The sequence below is a fragment of the Myodes glareolus genome, chromosome 9 (genome assembly GCF_982192425.1).
Source record: "Myodes glareolus chromosome 9, mMyoGla1.1, whole genome shotgun sequence".
Taxonomy (NCBI): Eukaryota; Metazoa; Chordata; class Mammalia; order Rodentia; family Cricetidae; genus Myodes; species Myodes glareolus.
Genome location: NC_142034.1, coordinates 100,877,561 through 100,896,246, shown reverse-complemented (window position 1 = coordinate 100,896,246; position 18,686 = coordinate 100,877,561). Strand labels below are relative to the sequence as shown.

General features: G+C 45.7%; 1 pseudogene; it reads left to right on the top strand.

The window, feature by feature from the left end:
- The first annotated feature begins 12,558 nt into the window (after positions 1 to 12,558).
- On the top strand, positions 12,559 to 12,657 carry LOC146892822 (U6 spliceosomal RNA; annotated as a pseudogene).
- The last annotated feature ends 6,029 nt before the right edge of the window (positions 12,658 to 18,686 follow it).

Below are 18,686 nucleotides of genomic sequence, written 5' to 3'. Positions count from 1 at the left end.
AGAGCCTGGTACGTGAGCCTGGGGTCAAAAGTGTAAGGGGGTGGTTGAGGGGAGGGAAAGTGGAGCTTGTCCCCCTCCTCTGCCTCTGTCTTTCCTGTTCTCCTCCCCTCTCTCTCTGTCATACTGCAGAGAAATGAGAGGCACATCAAAGAGAAATACAGGACGAAGTAACAGCTAAGGAGAAGAGTTAAGGGAAGAAACAAACAGAGGGAAAAATAAGATCCAAAGTCAGAGCTTCCAGGACAGTTAAGAGGCACAGAGAGGGTGAAAAAGAAAAGTAGATGCCAGTACACAGAAACAAACCATACATGTGTACACATAGCATACACAGTACACACAACACATATGCACAAACATACAAACAAAACGCAGGCACATACCACACACACACGCATATGAAAAATACAGACATACAATACATACACAAACAACTTACGCACACATGATCATACATACACAAACATGCACATACATCAACACACATACAAGCATATACACATACAACACACACACATAAACACAAAGCACACAGAGAAGGAAATGTTTATGCAAACTTTGAGAAGGTGTGACAGAAGATAGAGAGACAGGGAGGCAGATCTAGAGACAGACAGGGACAGAAAGACAGAGACAGGAGACAGATACAGGAGACCGGTAGAGAGAGGTAGAGGTATAGAGAGGTAGAGGTAGAGAGAGAGAGAGAGAGAGAGAGAGAGAGAGAGAGAGAGAGAGAAAGAGAGAGAGAGAGGCAAATAAGGAAATAGGAGAAGACAGAACCAAGTGGAAGGACAGAGCCAGAGGAAGACAGGAGACACAGAGAGAAAGAGACAGAGGAAAGAGAGAGGAGGGGAGTGTGTGTAGGAGAGGCAAAGAGAGGTGAGGCTTGGAAAGAACCAGAAGGGGGCCTTCCCTAGGGATATCACCGACATTTGACCAGTTGAAGAAGGAAGGCCAACTTCTACAGTTTGGAGCCTTTAAAACTCACATGCCCAGAACTTAGGCTACATCAGAGGGCCCTTGAGCCATGCACAGCCCTAGAACTATCTCTTCCTAGATGTCAGGATGTCTGTATTAGTGTCTCAGCCTTAGTCTAAGGATTTAAATTCAATGTTCTGGCTGGTGGTCCAGCTAGCCATGGCCAGAAAGCCAGAATCCCACCAAGGACAGATACTCCGAGGGTGTTAAATGAGTCTGATAATCTGCCTGTGACCCTGCTACATAGTCCTGCTGTTGAAGGTATGCCACCCTGCATAACCATACCCAGCTTGCAGGCCCTGATGTGACAGCAAAGCCTTCTTTGAACCAACGTAGTGCCGGTGTAGGACCTGTGTCAACACCATGGCCACACAATAGCACAGAAGGACAACCTGGATATTAGCAAGTATATATCATTCCTTAGAAGAGACTCTGGTGATTGTGTGTGTGTGTGTGCACGCGCGCGTGCGTGTGTGTGTGTGTGTGTGTGTGCGCGCGCGCGCATGTGCAAGAAGGTCTCATTGTTGCTTATGAGGGAGGGACTGCCTTCAAGATTTTGCTGCATTTGTTCTGAAACATCATCGTGCACACCTCTAATCTCATTCCAGGAGACTGGGGCAGGAAGATCGAGAGCTTGAGGCCAATCTAGGCTCAAACAAACACCTGGGTGTCAGCATCATTATTGCTCACACACAAATCATTTTCTGCAACTCTGCTGCACCAGCGGAGCTTCAGCAGACATCCACACAAACATCATTTTCTTGGGGGAGTGAGACACAAGTTTTTGAGTCACTTTGTCAAGTTTTCTCACTGACCTTGGGAAAAGGAGGTCAAGAGTACCCAGCATATAATCAAGGATTTCATGAGCTGGGCTTGGTGATGCATGCTTTCAATCCTCTTGGAGGATGGGGCAGGAGAACTCACAAGTTGGAGGTTAACCTGGAATACCTATAGAGATGCTATCTCAGAGCAATAGTAACAATAAACAAAGCAAACACACAGAATGAGAATTTTGCCAAAACTTCTATAATAAGGCTGTATGATTATGATCCCCAAAGACACGCGTGTCCTGGTCCCAGGAACCTGTAACTATGTTTGGTTGTCTCACAGAGGCAGTGGGCGCCATCAGGATCGCCAGTTGCTGATGCTGCAGTGGGGAGGCCATCCTGGAGGGCTGAGGAAAGTATTGTAATCACTGTGTCTCTTCAGAGTAGAAAAGGGAGATGGAAGAAAGGGCAGAGCAGAGGACTGAGAGGATGAGAACCAGCTTGGCTTGAAGGAAGGGGCTGTGAGCCAAAGACTGTTGGTGACCACTGGAAACCGAAGGGGACAATGGGATGAATTGAAATGAATTCTTCCCCTGAGCCGGCAGCTAAGACCACAATGCTGCAGCCATCTCAGTTTTGGTCCAGCGAGGCCAATTCTATACTCCAGGGCTGTAAATTAATAAACATGTGTTTTTCTAAGCCTCTAGGTTTATAGTAATTTCTTGTATCCATGATAGGAGATGAATATAGCCCCTACCTAATAGTCCCCCTGCCACCTTCAGCCTCTAGCAGAGAGAAATCTGTTGCAGAAGATGGTTTTATGGAAGCCAGAGGGTGGGAGGCTGGTGGAGGGCCAGTCCTACTGCAAGGCTACCAGGGGTTGCTCATATTTGCTGCAAAGAGCCTCACACTTGAACCCTGTACTCAAGTTCTGCTAACATCCCACGCTGACGGTTTCTGAAGCCGCTGCTTCCCTCCCCAAAGATTCCCTTCCCAAAGATGCTACTAAAAATATGCCCAAATAGGCAGCTTGTTTGCGTAGCCCAGCCATGAGGAGACAAGGCTTTCAGGAGGGCACAGGGTCTCTTCTCAGCCACATCCCCTGCAGGGCCTGGAAGAGGAAGAGGTCTGGGTTGTTTTGTGAGTGAAGAGTTCTTGCCTACAAGGTCACCCTGGCCAAATCCCCATTTTCAGGAACAATCTCAAATGCCTTGTCTTATTGGGAGCCCCGCGGGGAATGAGCAATGATAATATTGGCTTTGCTTTTGACTGCTGCTTCATGATTCCCCACTTCCCTCACCTTGCCCTTCTCTCTCCTTGTCTTCCTGCCTTCCCCTCATGTCTGCACACCTAGACTCTCTTGCTCTCAAAATTAAAAGGGACTAGCAAATGCCCAGGCAGCCTTGACACGTTCTCTCGGCATCAAACGCTCTGGCCTGTCTGGGGCTGCTTCTGCCAGGGGCAATCAGCCCTGGAAGTTCGGAACAGTTGTATAACAGGAAGTTTCAGCCCTTGGCATCTGTGGGCTGGAGCACTACCAGTGAGAATAACATCAGGCGGCGTGGATCATCTTTAGATACAGTGGAAAAAGAAAACACAATAAAGATACTTCCTTTTGTGGAGATAAAAAGGGATCAGCTCAGGGCTTGTGTACTGGTGCAGTGGCTGAGAAAATCCAGTGGGCAGGTTTTGTCTGGAAGTAAGGGAGGGAAGGATGGAGAAAGGGGGTCTTGAAGCTGAGTCCCCTTCTCTTAAACTCTGGATCGTCCCCCTCTGTGAAGTGGGATGACTCAATGCCTACATCATCCTTTGCAAGGAAGTATAAAAGTTCATAAAAGAGAACTGTCTTTATTCTACAACCCTAAGGTGAATGACCTTGGAGGAATTGCCTTATTATCTTTGTGCATCAGTTTCCTTAAATATGAGAAGGACATGTCCTTGGGACCACTTTCATAGTTCTGTAGATTTTGAAACTCAATGTAATGAACACGTAAGTGACTGCAGTGCTTGCTCAGTAAATGTTAGATACAGGGATGAGGCTGTCATTAAGCCCCTCCTTGCTTACGACAGGGATCCATCTGGACTAAACTCATAGGAGGTGAAAGCTGCGGTGGATTATGGGCTTGGGCAATACGACTCATCGACAGGATAGGAGTCTTGGCAAAGACAGCGTTCTTCATCTCCTTCCATCCTCAGCTTTCTCCTCCAGGACTGTTACCCCCACCCACTTTCTTGTCTTTCTGGGGATGGCTTTCAAATCCATGGCCATCAAGAGTTAAAAGTTGTATTTTTCTAGATCTGGGAGGACAGAACCTCCAGCTCTAAGCAGAAAAAATTCCGGAGAAGAATTGTGGTTGGCTTGGCTTCCATCTACTGTTGCCCTTGAACCAATCACATCCCAGAGTGATAAGTAAAGAGTTGGATGGAGGCTTCACCCCAGCCCCTGGCATCCATATACCCAGAGTCTGGAATGTTTGGATGGAAACTTCACCCCAGCCCCTGGCATCCATAATACCCAAAGAGTCTGGAATGTTTGGATGGAAGCTTCACCCCAGCTCCTGGCATCCATATATCCAAAGAGTTTGGAATGTTCTGGTGGAAGTTTCATCCCAAGCCCCCTCCCCTGGGAGTTGCCTCAGTTCAGACTCCACCCCTGAGAAAGCCCGGCAAACGATGATCCCTCCCCAGAGATGCTCAAGACCACTCCCACAGGGTTTAAATACCGCCCCCTCCCCCCTCTCCAGAGAACAAACATGTGGTTTTGTGGTCTTCTTTCCCCAGCTCCTCTTTGGGAAACTGAAAAGCCATCCAGGGAGCATTGGTATACCATTAAACCTGGCCTTTTTCTAATTTGGTTTGATTTGGTCTGATTTGGGTTTATTACATCAGGGGAAGTGCTTATTGGGGTACAGAAACTTTTCAGTGAGGTCTTTCAAGCGATTTAGCTTCAGTCACATGACTGATGTTCTATGCTGGGCTCAGCTTTACTTTTTGGGCTATTTGAGGTCCTATGGTTGATATAGCTCTCATCACATGATCATTGTCATACAGTAACAGAGGACCTGTGATGGGTTTAGCCTCAATCACTCCACTGCTTGAGGATCTAGGATAGGCTCATCGTTAGTCACACAGCCAAAAGGATTTGATATGCTTGGGACAAGAGGAATATTTCTTCAAAGCAGGTGGACAAATAGAACAGAAGTCTGATAACCATTAAAAATGAGGCATACGGTATATTTCCTGACACACAAGAGATCCTCAGCAAACTAGACTTTAATCCATTAGTCTTAGCTTTAGTGAATGGCTCAGTTGAAGTCACATGACTGAGGTCTGGCAGCTGGCCCAGATTCCATCGCTAGGATTTCCCCAACAGGGGTCTCAATGTGGGGGAGGGCACAGGATAGCTTAGACTAGTGTCCATGGATTAGGGATTTGGTGTGCTTCAGGCATTCCTTTGTCTGTGGCCTTCAAGGCCAGAGGAGCAGAAGATTAGACGTCAATACCTGCAGGCTCCCAGAGGAGGTCCACTTGAGCCCTGCCTCCCTCCAGGACCCAGCCACTTGACAGCCCTGCTCCTGCTCTTTAGTAATTAGGCCGTGATTGTTGTTTATCTGTGCGCTGTACTGTAACTCCCTCTGCCCGAGGCTGGAGCTGCAGCTCAGAAAACACAATTTCCTCCAAACTAATTTAGTTTTAAGAGGAAAATGAAAGTTTAAAGTAGTTTAATGTTTTGGTGAAGCCATAATGGCTGGGGAAGATTGGGTGATGTGAACCAATAAAGCACCCTAATTCTGATAATAATTCAAACCTTAACTCTTCCCCTGCTTCAAACCCATGCCAGTGCTGACACATGGCCCAGGACAGCATAAGTTAGCCCACAACTGGCCAATCATTCTTCTTCATTTATTTTAGTTCATTAAAAAAAAAAAAAGTAAGCAAAGCCATCTTTGACTCGAGTCAGAACAAGGCTGTCACTAGCACTGACACCACTCTCTAGTTTACCCAGATTGATGTTTCCATTCCCAAGGCTCCCTCAGACCTCAGGATAAGAGCGACACCTTTGGGAGGCCTGAGTTAAAACCTTAGCTCAGAACGTGAAGCTTCAGTTTCTCATTTACAAGATGGAGAAAATAAGAAGAATGCATAGGGTCACTGGGGAAGTTAGGCACCATGTCCATGTGGGTACTCAGTGGAGCAGAGATGTGGGGTACTAGAATATGGAAACAAAGGGAAGTGGGTGCAGAGTGAGCGAGTGATTTAGAGGAGCACAGCATCCCTTTATTGACCACGCTTGAGGACCTACTGTGCAGCGTGTTACAGTGGGGTCTAACGAGTCATTCAAACATGGAAAAGACTCAGGGTATCTCCAGGCTTGCTGGGAGACAAGCAAGCAGAGATCTCCGTCTTCTTCGTCCTCTACTGTGGGGGCGCTCCTCTCATGTGGTCGGTGAAGAACCCCCATGGAAAGCACTTGGAAGAATCTCTAACACGGGATAGACATTTGGTACCGTATTTTCTGGCTTTTAAGACAGGTTTAATGCAAATACTCCACACTTACAAGGGTTGTCTCCTGAGAGTCTCTGCCCTGTGGGCTGGTGGGATTCAGCCTGCAGAAGGTCCTTTTATCCATGCTTGAGTAACTGATCACAGATTTGAGGGTCTGGTATTCCATGTGTCTGGATTCTCACGTCCCTTAACATGACCCTCAGCTCCATCTCACAGCAGAGAAGTGTGGAGCTTGCAGACAGCATGTGTGGAGCTTGCAGGCAGCATGTGTGCTTTGGTTAGACACCTGAGTGACTCTTAACCCTTTTATTTCTCAATCACGCGACTTTTATTATGTTACATGAACCACGTGGATGCTCAACTTTTTTTTTCATCCATACAATGGGCATTCTGGTCCTATATAAATCAAGATTCAGACATCGTTGTCTTTTGGGCAACTACAGTGACTCTTCTGTAGTTATATAAGGTCCCTTGCACCTTATAATTGTCTACAGCCTGCAAGGTTCACGGTCACAGTCACAAATGCAGCTCAGACCCACTTCCTTTCTTCTTTGCTGAGGTTTGAGAGCAGGCCTTAAAGGTGCTATATAGCCAAGGGTAACCGTGAACCTCTAATTCTTTTGTCTCCACTTCTAGAATGACGTGGGTAGTTTTGGTTTATGTGGCTGCGGGGAATCAAACTCAGGACTTCATACATGCTAGGCAAGCACACTACCCACTCAGCTACGTTTCTACCACCATAATTTTAAAGTAAAAGCTCTTCATGGTCTTCTGCCTCTTGCCCAACTTTCCAACTTGATTTGATTTCTCTATGCTTCTCTTTCATGACTATTGTCTATCTAGCTCCATGAACCTTCCATCTGCCACCCAAAGTTTCCAGCTTATATCTACTTCACAATGCTCCTTCTGTATGGAGTCTTTGTGTTTTACGTCTTTGCATGGTTGGCTTCCTATTTGCTCTTCTCTGCCCTACCGTCACTGGTTCTCCCTAAACATCACCTTTTGCCTGACCAGGCTAAGGTTTGTCCCTTTCTTCCTATTCCATACATATCCTCTCCCTCTAATTATAAGATTTTATTTTCTTATAGCGATTGCTGTGAACAGATACATCTGCCTGTGGGATTTCTGGGTCCCCAGATATTCTTTGAGTTCTGGAAGGGGGAAGTCTGGCCTAGGTGCTTACTTCCGTATCTTCAGTACATACTACTGAATGCACATTCATGGCATGTAACCAAAATTTGTGAAATAAGCAAATGAAGTGATACTTTCAAAGTGATGGGTAGAAATAAGAAAACACTGTATGCCTTGCTTCCGGTTCTGTGGTTTAGCTTTGCCTTCCCAGCTCCTTCTCCCTCCTCTTCCCCTTACCTCTCTTTGCCCCACTCTTTCTCCCTCTCCCCATGCCTACTTCTCTTTCCCACTCTACAGTTCTGTGTGCACATGTGTCTGCACGTGTGTGGCCATCAGTGGTCATCCCTCAAGTGCCATCCCTCATGTTTTTTGAGACAAGTATTGTCTTTGGCCTGCAATGTACCAGGCAGGCTCACTGGATGGTCCCAAGGATCTGTCTGTCTTTGCCTCTCCAGCACTGCGGTTACAGGTGTGTCACCCACACCATGATCTTTATTTTCACTGTGGCTTCTAGGATGGAACTTAGGTCCTCTTGTGTGCAGGACAGGCACTTTACCCACCAAGCTTTCATTCCAGGCTTCTGTCTGTCTGTCTGCCTACCATGGAGTCTGTCCCACTCTTAGCCTCTCAGAAGCACACCTGCAAACAAGCTTTCAAGTTTCACCTTCCAGCTGTGCTGTGTCATGGCCAGCTGGAGGTTCATCCTGGCGATGGTTTGGATGATAGTTCCCCGTAAATCCTGAGCATTTGAATACTCAGTCCTCAGTTGGTGGCTCTTTGGGATGGATTAGGAGGTATGGCTTTCTGTTGGAAATGTAACATGGGGTGGGCTTTGAGGTTTCTAAAGACTCACACCATTCCCAGGGGATGCTCTTAGCTTCCTGTTTGTGGATCTGGATGTGAGCTCTCAGATGCTGTGCCAGCACCTTGTCTGCCTGCCTGTGCCCATGCTCCCTGCCATGATGGTCATGGATTCCCAAGCCTCAGGAACTGTAAGCCCCAAATAAACCCTTCCTTTTGTAGGTTGTCTGGTTCATGGTGTGTTAGCAGAAGGGTGACTAACACAGTACCTCTCAAAGGAAGGGCAAGCTTCGGGAAATAGGTCGGCTGTTGTTATTAATGTGGTTCTTACTGTGTTGGGATGGGAAAGGGGTGGAGGGCGTTATCACATAGTCTCCCAATTTGTTAGATCTGCGGTTCATGTATGGCAAGATACTTTAGATAGCAAATGAAGCGTCTATTTGCTAGCCCAGTGACCACTGCCACCAGGGTGTGGCCTGGTGAATGTATGGAGGCTGGGCATTATCGCCTATCTGACTCCTGTAGCTTTGTCCCTTTCTACTTTACTTGACATGTGCTCTACTTCAAGCATGTGTGTGCGCCCCACCCCTACCATCCCTACACCAAATTCTGGTGGCTCCTTTTGTTGAAAAAGAGTTGACATTTAAACTGAGACATTAGAACACAGACTAGCCTACAGGGGACAAAGATTTCATGTGGGAGCACCATAAGTCTTTTATTTAGTTAGTTTAAATTTAATTAAAATACAATTACATCATTTTCCCCATCCCTTCCCTTACTCCAACTCCTCCAATTAGTCTCCCCCTCAACTTCCTCTCAATAAGAAACATTTGAGAAACTGCATGTCTATGAGGCTGGACTGTGTGTGTGTGTGTGTGTGTGTGTGTATACGCGTGTGTATAAAATAACCAAACTCCAGAAAACATCCCTTTCTAGTCTTCCCATTTGCAGCATCTGTAATCACCTCTGTCTTCGGTGTATTTTCCCCTACTTTCACCTGGAAAATCCTTTTTATTCTTCAAGATAGAGCTCAGTTGTCTTCTGCCTGTAACACAGGTCCTCGCCCCCGCTACTACTGCCTGCCCCGGTAACACGAGCCCTCGCTCCTGCTACTGTCTGCCCAGGTACCCCGCGTCCTCGCTCCTGCTACTGCCTGCCCAGGTAATCTGCGTCCTCACTCCCGTTACTGCCTGCCCAGGTACACCGCGTCCTCGTTCCTTCTACTCCCTGTCCAGGTACCCCGCGCCCTCGCTCCTGCTACTGCCTGCCGCAGCACTATGTGTATTCAGGCACACTTCTGATTTTAGGATGCGCCCCCTCACAGACACATCTACAGTCTGGACTGAAATGACTTATTCTTCTGGGGTCTGTATGTTTACATACACAGATCCTTATACCTGATATGAATGAAGGGGTTCTCAGGATCACCTTGGCACACATGTACTAAAACCAGAATGATGCAGAGACCATTAGCACGGATCTTTCATACAGGTCAATGAATGGATGCCTTAGGAATGAGAAACACGTGACCCCTGTGCTTCAGCTTTCCATGCTCTGCCCACGGCAGACATCACCAGCTGATGGCTGATGCTCAGACCTTGGCTCGCCCTAGAGCTCCAGCAGACTTTCTCAACTGCTTGAAGTGCATTTAAGGCTGTTGACCTTTTCATTTATCAACTGCGAATCCTGTGACGGTTTCATGTCGTATGTCTATCCTGCACTGTCTACCTTTCAGAGCCAAGTAGCCACTCAGAAGCTGGTATTTATATTACAGGTTTGGTTTAATTCAATGGATATCTATTAAATACATATGTGCTGGGCACTGAGGAAGTAAGCCAGCATGGACTCCTGTGGTACTGGGCAATTTTCTCCCACTTCTATACTCCCGTACTGTGCAGATCCCTGGGGTCCGCTTGGATCACCCTCGCTGCCCGGGTTGGAAGTGTGACTGTACAAAGCATCTTCTCCCTACCCACTAAGACAGTTCCAGGGAACCGACAGACTAACCTAAACCTCAGAACTGAGCCCAGAGCACCAGAAGAGAAAGCAGCTGTGCTTGCCCCTAGGGTAGAATCTGCAAAGAAGCAAAGACAAATTAGGCAAAGGGAGCTAAACCCAGCTGAACACATAGCTGATGGTGGCCTGGACCCACCCTAAACCTTTCATCTGTCTTCTCATGAAACTGAAACTGATCCTCAGAAAGTATCACCATGGCTAATCCATCCTTGAGGGATTCACAGCTCTTTCTAATACAGAATATTGTATGAGGGCTATTATTTAAACATACATACAAATATGAGTATTTTTCTGAAAAAAAATAGAATATTAAAGACTCCTAAGTAGTAAGTCTGCCTTCTGCTTTGATGTGTCAGAATGATTTGGACAGTCAGTGATTATCACGAGGAAGGACAGAGATGAGGTAAAAGCAGAAGGTGGCAGGACCACACTCCTGAGCTTGGAAGAAGGTTCCCATAGGAAGGATTCAGAATCCTCCCTTACGGACGGTGTCATGTGTATTTGCCTGTTTTACCCAAACACTCACAAGACCTGCATAGGATTGAGTCTGATCCCCATCCCAGCACAGGCTGGGAAACGGCTTGTGAGACCTGACTCCCAGCTGAGGATACTGACAGTTACTGATTGCCGATGAAGCAAGAGTCATTTCTTCAGGGATGGGGCCACTGGCAGGTTGCCCAAGTTAAAGTCCTACCCAAAACAACAAGAGGCATGAGATCAGGAAAGCCTCCTTAGGAAGGAGAAGGACTCCATAGGAGTGTGAGGGGAATCAAAAATGATGGAGAGAGGGTTGAAAATGGCCAAAACATATGTATGAAATTGTCAAGAATTTAAGTCTAAATTGTGATTCTATATGTAGCTGAGATGACTCAGGCCTCGGCTACTTGGTCCTCAAAATAAGATCATATTCATTTGTTCAATTGTTTTTGGGGATGTCATAGGCCATAAAATTCATCTCTTCAAAGTTTACAGTTAGTGAGCTTGGGTGTTTGATAAAGTTTACAACTGTTATCAGTAGCCCCCAAATAATTTTGTCTGTAGCTCCATCACACATTCCCATTTCCCCTCTTCCTCTCACCCTTAGCAATGCTAATGTTTTCTGTCTCTGTAGGGTTTTCTATTCAGATTATACTTACATTATTTTATTACTACTTTTACAGTGCTGGGGACCCAACCTTGGTCTCTGCACATGTTAAGGAAACACTTTCGTGCTGAACTATGCCCAAAGCTATTCACAGTGGGCATTTCTGCCTGAGAGAGGGAGAAAGAGAGGGAAAGGAAATGAGGGAAGGAGGGGGGGGGTGGTTATTTCAGGCAGAATATGATATAGCAGTCAGAAGACAACTTTCAGGGGTCAGTTCTTCCCTTTCATCGTAGGTATGGAGGATTGAACTCAGGTCGGTAAGCCTGTGTGACAAGTGCCTTCACCTCCTGAGTCATCTCAACAAGCCAGCAATAGGATTCTATTTTCTTTCTTTCTGGTTTTTGTTGTTGCTATTTTGTCTTTGGTTGAGTGGAGATGGGGTCATGGAGGTAGAGAGTGATAAGATCATCCATGGTGTCTTTTTCAATTGCTCTCCCACCTTTTGCTTTTTTGAGACAAAATTCAATTTCTCATTGAACCTAGAACTATCAGTTTTAAATAGTCTGAGTGGTTAGTGAGACCCTAGGATCTGCCTGTCCCCACCTCCTTCCCAAACACTGGGGTTATAGATTCATGCCAACTCACCTAGCTTGACATAGCTACTGGGATCCTGGGAACTGGATAGTTCGGTCCCCGGGCTTATGCAGAGTTTTACTGACTCTTACATCTCTTCCCCCATGCCATCCCCCCACAAGGCTCTATTTTCTCCCTCAATCTTCCTGTCACTTACCCAATCATAACACACTGCCTGCCCCAAATACGGCCCCAAGATCTGTTCAAAATCTTTTTCCAAACCCCACTGGGCACACATTGCCCTCAGAGATAAATGGGCCAAGGATTAGAATTAGAGGTTAGGATGAGGGTAGGGGGCTGAACAGGAAAAAGAATGGGCTGTGGTCTGGGGTGAGATGATGTGCCAAAGATGGGAATGGGAAGACGGGTTGAAGCTCAGGCTCTATGCAGAGAAAGCCCAAAGCCACTGAAAGGAAGCAAGCAGATTCCAGAGAATAGCTACCTGCTTGCCACAGAATCTCTCCATGTTTGGCTGCCCTCCAAAACCAACTTTATTTTTTTTTTTGCTCTATTATAATAAACATCTTTATTAACTAGAACTCAGGATATAAAAGAAATTTGGAGATTTCCAATTTTTTTCATCATTATCATTGAAAGACATTGCCACATTTGATATCAGACAAGGGGATAAAAGTGAAAGCTTCCTCATGTTTGCTTCAAGGCACACAACTAAAGCTGGAGCAGTACAGAGAAGATTAGCATAGCCCTGCGCAGGACACTCGCGTCTGTGAAGCATTCCACGTGAGTTAATAATGGAGAAATTCTCGGGGCAGAGTTCTAGAGAGTGGCATAGATTTCTCCAGAAATCGAGACGATTCCATCTCAGACTGAGGAGCTTGTGAGAGAGGCTGGTGTCAGAATAGTTTTCTCCTTTCCCGTAATGTGCTTCAAAGTGCATGCATTGCTAAGTTATGCAGCTACTCCTTCAAGCAGCTGAGACAGTGACAGTTAGATTAGCTTGTGTCAGTATTTAGCGTGTCCCCAAATCACCTCAAGCTCTTATTTTAAAAGTCAGACTCCTGGACGCTATCTCCAGAGTTTCACAATGTCCTTGAAGGCAGCGTTTGAGGATGAGACGCAGGCAACACTAGGGCTGACGTTGATGCTCTGATAGTCTTTGCCTGGCACATGCAAGGCTCTGGATGAATTCCCAGGACTCCAAAAACCAAGTAACACCACTAACAAAAAAAAATGCATACATGGTTGGTCATTTTGGTAATCTCTTAAATCAGAGAAGATGGCCCAGATATTTGGAAAGTTACAATTTGTAGAAAGGTTTCAATGCCTTTGTTCAGTAACATTGCTGTGGTCCCTCTTAAGAGTCTGTGAAAAGGACAAACTTGAAGGGAATTTGGCACCATGCCCATAATTTTCGTGGGGCTTTGGGGGTGCTTGGGTCCTCAGGATCCCGAGGTTGTACAGTTTTGTCGTCATCACGCATCGGGCTTTGTGTGTTTCCTGAACCTCCATTGTTTTCAGTTTTTCCTACTGGAATACCCCGAGTCAGGGCTAGAGGGCATTGTGTGACCACAGTAAAGCTGCATCCTCCAGAGCTCCTAGGGTTTTCACACAAAAAGGCTTGCTCACTGCTCAGTTAACTAGCGAGTTCTTCCCACTCCCAGGAGGGAATGAAGCCAGCCCCCTGTGAAGAAAAGGAAGGGGACAGAAGGAGAAGAGCCGCCTAAATGTTTCCCTCATTTGTATGTTGATGGAATGTCTGCATTCCCCCCAGAGCTCAAGCGCCTGGTTTGGATTGATTTCCCAGCAAGGATCCTGGTGTGTTGGGATATGCCACAGATGAGGCTTAGGGTCCCAGCCCTGCCTCTGGCCTCCTCTGGGGTTTGGGGGAGGCCCCTTCTCTTGACTGAGTCTGAGTTTCCTTGCTCCCATCTGTAAGACAAGGGACTGGGTTAGGGGCTCCCAGGCTAGATAGGTTGCACGAGGCTCCTCTGGATGGAGTATTTCAGGAGTGGTTGAGAAATGAGGAGGAAAAATATTGCAACCAAGGAGACTGTGATTAGACTTCAAATGCATCAGGAAATCCCAGGAGGGTGCGGGCAAGACAAATGCAGTAAACGGATTGGGAGCAGGGGAAGACCCTTTCAGAAGACTGGATGGTGTGCATATTAATGTAGTTTGCTTAGTCAGCGTTCAAGACAGTCTCAGAGATCAGCAACTCGCTGAAACCTCTTCCTTTAAGTGTGAATTCAAGATAGTGCCTCATTTCTGACCAATAATGAGAAACAGAGGCCTGTAGTTCAACAGCCCACCAAAAAATCTATCCTACCAAGAGGTTTCCCCACACTGAATGAGCTTAAAAATGGGTCCTTGTCCAGTTGAGCGTTTGGATTAGACTTCAGTGGTCTTTGACAGTTTGACTATAGACTCTGAGTGAATCTGAGGCACCTACTAAGCCACGCCTGGATTCCTGAGGTCCTGACCCACAGAAGCACTGACATACTAGGGCAGTATGTTAATAGCATTTAATAACTAACATATTAAAACAGTGGTTCTCTCTCTCTCTCTCTCTGTATATACATACATACATACATATACAGAGGACCGCTTCTATTTTTATTCCCAGTACACCATCTACCTTTTGGTTTTTGAGACAGGAATTTCCCAAGAAAGCTAGGCTGGTGAGTGAGCCCCAGGATGCCCTGTCTCTGTTGTTCAGTGTTGGTATTACACTGTCACCCGACTTTTTCATGTGGATTCTGGGACTGAATCTGGTTTTTATGCTTTTGCAGTGAATACTTTCCTGAGTGAACCATTTCATGAGCCTTCCAACTATTCTTTCTTAGTGTGAATTAGATGGATCTTATTTTGTCTTTGTTTTCATTACATCTATCTATCTATCTATCTATCTATCTATCTATCTATCTATCTATCTATCTATCTATCTACCTATCTACCTATCTACCTACCTACCTACCTACCTACCTACCTATCTACCTATCTACCTATCTACCTATCTACCTATCTACCTATCTACCTACCTACCTACCTACCTACCTACCTACCTACCTACCTATCTATCTATCTATCTATCTATCTATCTATCTATCTATCTATCTATCTTATCATCTATTCTGTATGTGTTCTTTTTTCCACTATGGGATTAAATTTAGGTGGTTAGCTTGGTGGCAAGTGTCTTTACCTGCTCAGTCATTTTACCAATCCAGGTACATCTTCTAAAATTTCTGTAAGTCTTGGTTTTGTTATCTGTAAAGGGTGATAGTGTTGTCTTTGTGAAAACTGTGTGATAAAAGGTCTGAAGGATGAGCAGTGAGTGACTACGGCTGTCACCATCACCGGTGATGCTGTGGTTTTCTCCATCGCTGCCACCGCCACCACCGCCGCCACTACCACCTCATCAGCCTTGGAATTTCACAACACAGGTAGCACTAGTAGCTGTTTTTCTAAAATAATCTGTCCAGAAATCTTTCCCACATTCTCACAGCCATGGAAATCTGGAGTAAATGACTGGCCAACCAGAGAGCCCCATCCTCTGGCTCCATCTGGTTCAAGGTAGATCATGGGTGAGAAGGACAAGAATAGGGTTGAACCTTTGTATGAGCCTTGTGGAGTTGGAGGAGAGGAGGGGGGAGGGAGGGGGAGGAGAAGGAGGAGAAGGAGGAGGAGGAGGAGAAGAAGGAGGAGGAGAAGGAGGAGGAGGAGGAGGAGGCCGTGAAACTTGCATGGCGGCTTAGAATTTCCAGTTGCTTTGGCTGGAGAGGGAATCTTTCAGTTCTTTCTCTAGACTGGAGGCCAGCATTTCTTTCCAGGAAAGCTCTTTGATACCTTATTTTATTTCCAGCAGAGTTAAATTGTAGTAATTAATACAGTCTAAAAATGTCCCCTAAGAAATGAACACAACAGAAAAGAAACTTAGAGCCCCCTTTAAAGTCATTTGTAAATAATTTCTCATGGTTAATTGGTCCTTCTAGGCAACAATCTTACCGTTTCAACAAACACTGGTCATTTTGACTTTAAAGAATGGTCAAAGTGTGTTACCTCTGAGTACTGGAAATTGAGGCTACTGCCTTACTTTTGTTCTGAAAGCAGAATCCCCACCAGGGGTGAACAGCCAGGAAGGCAGGCTCAAGTGAAGAATTCCAGACACTCTGTGGCATTCCTACTTTGAGACAACAATGTGTCCTCATGGGTGGTCAGGGTAGGTGATTTCCAGAGACAATGACTTGAGGCAGGCTTGGTGGTGCAGGCCCATAATCTCTGTACGTGGGAGGCAGACACAAGGGGATGGATGCTAAATTCAAGGATGTTCTGGGATGAAGAGGAAACTCCAGATCATCTGGGGTTATACAGTGAGACTATGTCAAACAAACAAACAAAACAAAATAGAAACTCACTGACTCATAGGATAGCCCACATCTACAACCCTTCCATGGAAGTTACAAGAGGCTAATTTGTTTGCTGAGTTGTGTAAACTGGAAAACTAGGGGGTCTAACTTTGGAATGCTGAACTTGAAATTATATAAGTTCATCTGCGTGGAGGTGTCAAGTATCATTTGGTTAAGTGAGTTTATAGTCAGTAGGGTGAATTTATTTGGGGGTTACAGATATGTGGAAGACATACAAAGCTATTCACTGGGCAAGGTTACAGAGTCAGGCAAACTAAGCTCCCCTTGGGAATGGTGTAGACATCTCTTTCCTTTTATCATCAGATGAGCTGAGGACTCACCTCAGGACTCACCATATTGACTCGTTTCTTGGGCTGCTTGGGCAGTTACTCCAGTTCCCCAATTCCTTTGTGTTTTGGTCTCTTCAAGCTCTGCACAGGAGAGGCTGAGTGCGGAGGGAAGCGTGCACCATTCGTGCACACAGGAATAGTGAGTGTTCCTTGCTTTACTCACATTTTGCCTCTACTCTGCCACTCACTGTACCACGGCTTCTGCATGTACACAAGTCTGGCAATCTTTTTCTCTTTTCATTCTCTTTGGGAAAGAAGCTTATAGAGGCTTTTGTCCAATTGGAATCATTGGAAATGGTGCATCTTACAGCTGCCTTTGTCCAGAACCTCTCTTTTCTCAAGCCACATACAACGTTAGGGAGGATCCTTATTGGAACATTTAGGCTTTATGCCCAACTTGTGAGCCAATCAACTTTCTCCTTGGATGAATGCCATCCAAATGACTGCTTCTCTATCTTGTTTTGTCATCTTCTGTCTCTGTGAGCTGAACAATTTCTCACTGTGTGTTTGCTGCTCTTTATTTGATTCTACGTCTCAGAAGATGGCTCTTGTTCTTTGTAGATCTTAGCTTTCCCCTATACTCTCTTCTGTTCTGTGTTTCTATTATGTTCTTCCTTCTTCCTCCTTCTTCCTCCTTCCCTTTTTTCCCTGTGTCTTGTCCCTGTTCCTCCTCCTCTTCCTCTATGTCCAACTCACTTCCCCCTTCCTGTACTCCTCCTATATCTCTTTCTTCTCTTCTTTTCTTGTTTCCTTCTCTCCTCCTCCTTCTTCCTTTTCATCTCCCTTTTCCTCCTCTTCCTCCTGCTTCTCCTCCCCCTCCTTCCTCCCTCTCCTCCTCCAGGTCATCCTCCTCCTTCTCCTGCCTCTGTATGTGCCACTTGTCTCCCTGTAAGGGCAGAACTTGTCTGTTTTGCTCATTCTTGTACCCCTCAGTATTTGGTATACAGTAGATATTCAAAAAGTGGAAAGATTAATCTTAAAGAAATTCAATAAATGGGAAGACTTAAAGGCTTACAGGCAAAGGGAAGCAGTTACTTCTAGAAGAAAACAGGTAAAATCACTTACTGTTGTGCTATTTCAGGAGAAGGAAGAAGCCTCTGTCATGGACTTTGAGGAACTCACCTTGCTGTGGAGGGAGAGGACTTCTCTCTCGGGTACGGGATGCTGCTGTGTATCTACATAGGAGAGGCCATCTCTCAGGTATGGGATGTTGCCGTGTATCTACATAGGAGAGGCCATCTCTCAGGTACGGGATGTTGCCGTGTATATACATAGGAGAGAACATCTCTCAGGTACGGGATGTTGTCATGTATATACATAGCAGAGGACATCTTTCAGGTACGGGATGTTGCCGTGTATCTACATACCAGAGGACATCTCTCAGGCCAAATGTCTCCCATGGTCTCCTCCCATGGGGAGACTCTTTACCTATCAATCCAGAAAGATAAAAATTAGCACACTTCCGTGGGGGTTTTCACAGCTGAAATCTAAACAGTTATGGAAAATACCATGTGGCCCCAGTCTTTAGGGATTTTATAGATTAGCATTCCCCTGTAATCCTGCTGCACTGAGGAGGCAGAGATAGCGTTGAATCCGGCCATCCTCTCTTTCTTGTCCTTTATGTTGACTTATTAGAATGCATTTGTGATGAATGATGGAGAAAGAGAGGAAACAGTGTTCAGGTGTCTGTTGTATCATCTTCACCAAAAAATCTTATGTCTGATTACAAAATGTAGTGCATTGGCTTCTGGGAAGGTGTTCTTGACAAAGAAGGGTACCACCCTCTGCATAGCTTTCCATAGACAGATAGAAGGAAGGAAGACTTGCTCATCATCTCTCCAAGAAACAGCATTTAGCAAATACTTACTATGTCTTGAAAAATATCTTCGTGATATCCAACTTTTTAGACAAGAAAATCATTCTAGGAGGGGAAGGTTAAATCCTCAGATCCAACTTGGCCACTTGGTTACTGGATGACCTTGGGGAGCTTACCTAGACTTGCTGAGCTTGTGTGTAGACCTACAAACAGGGCATGGGGAGATCTGGGGAAGGCAGTGAGTAA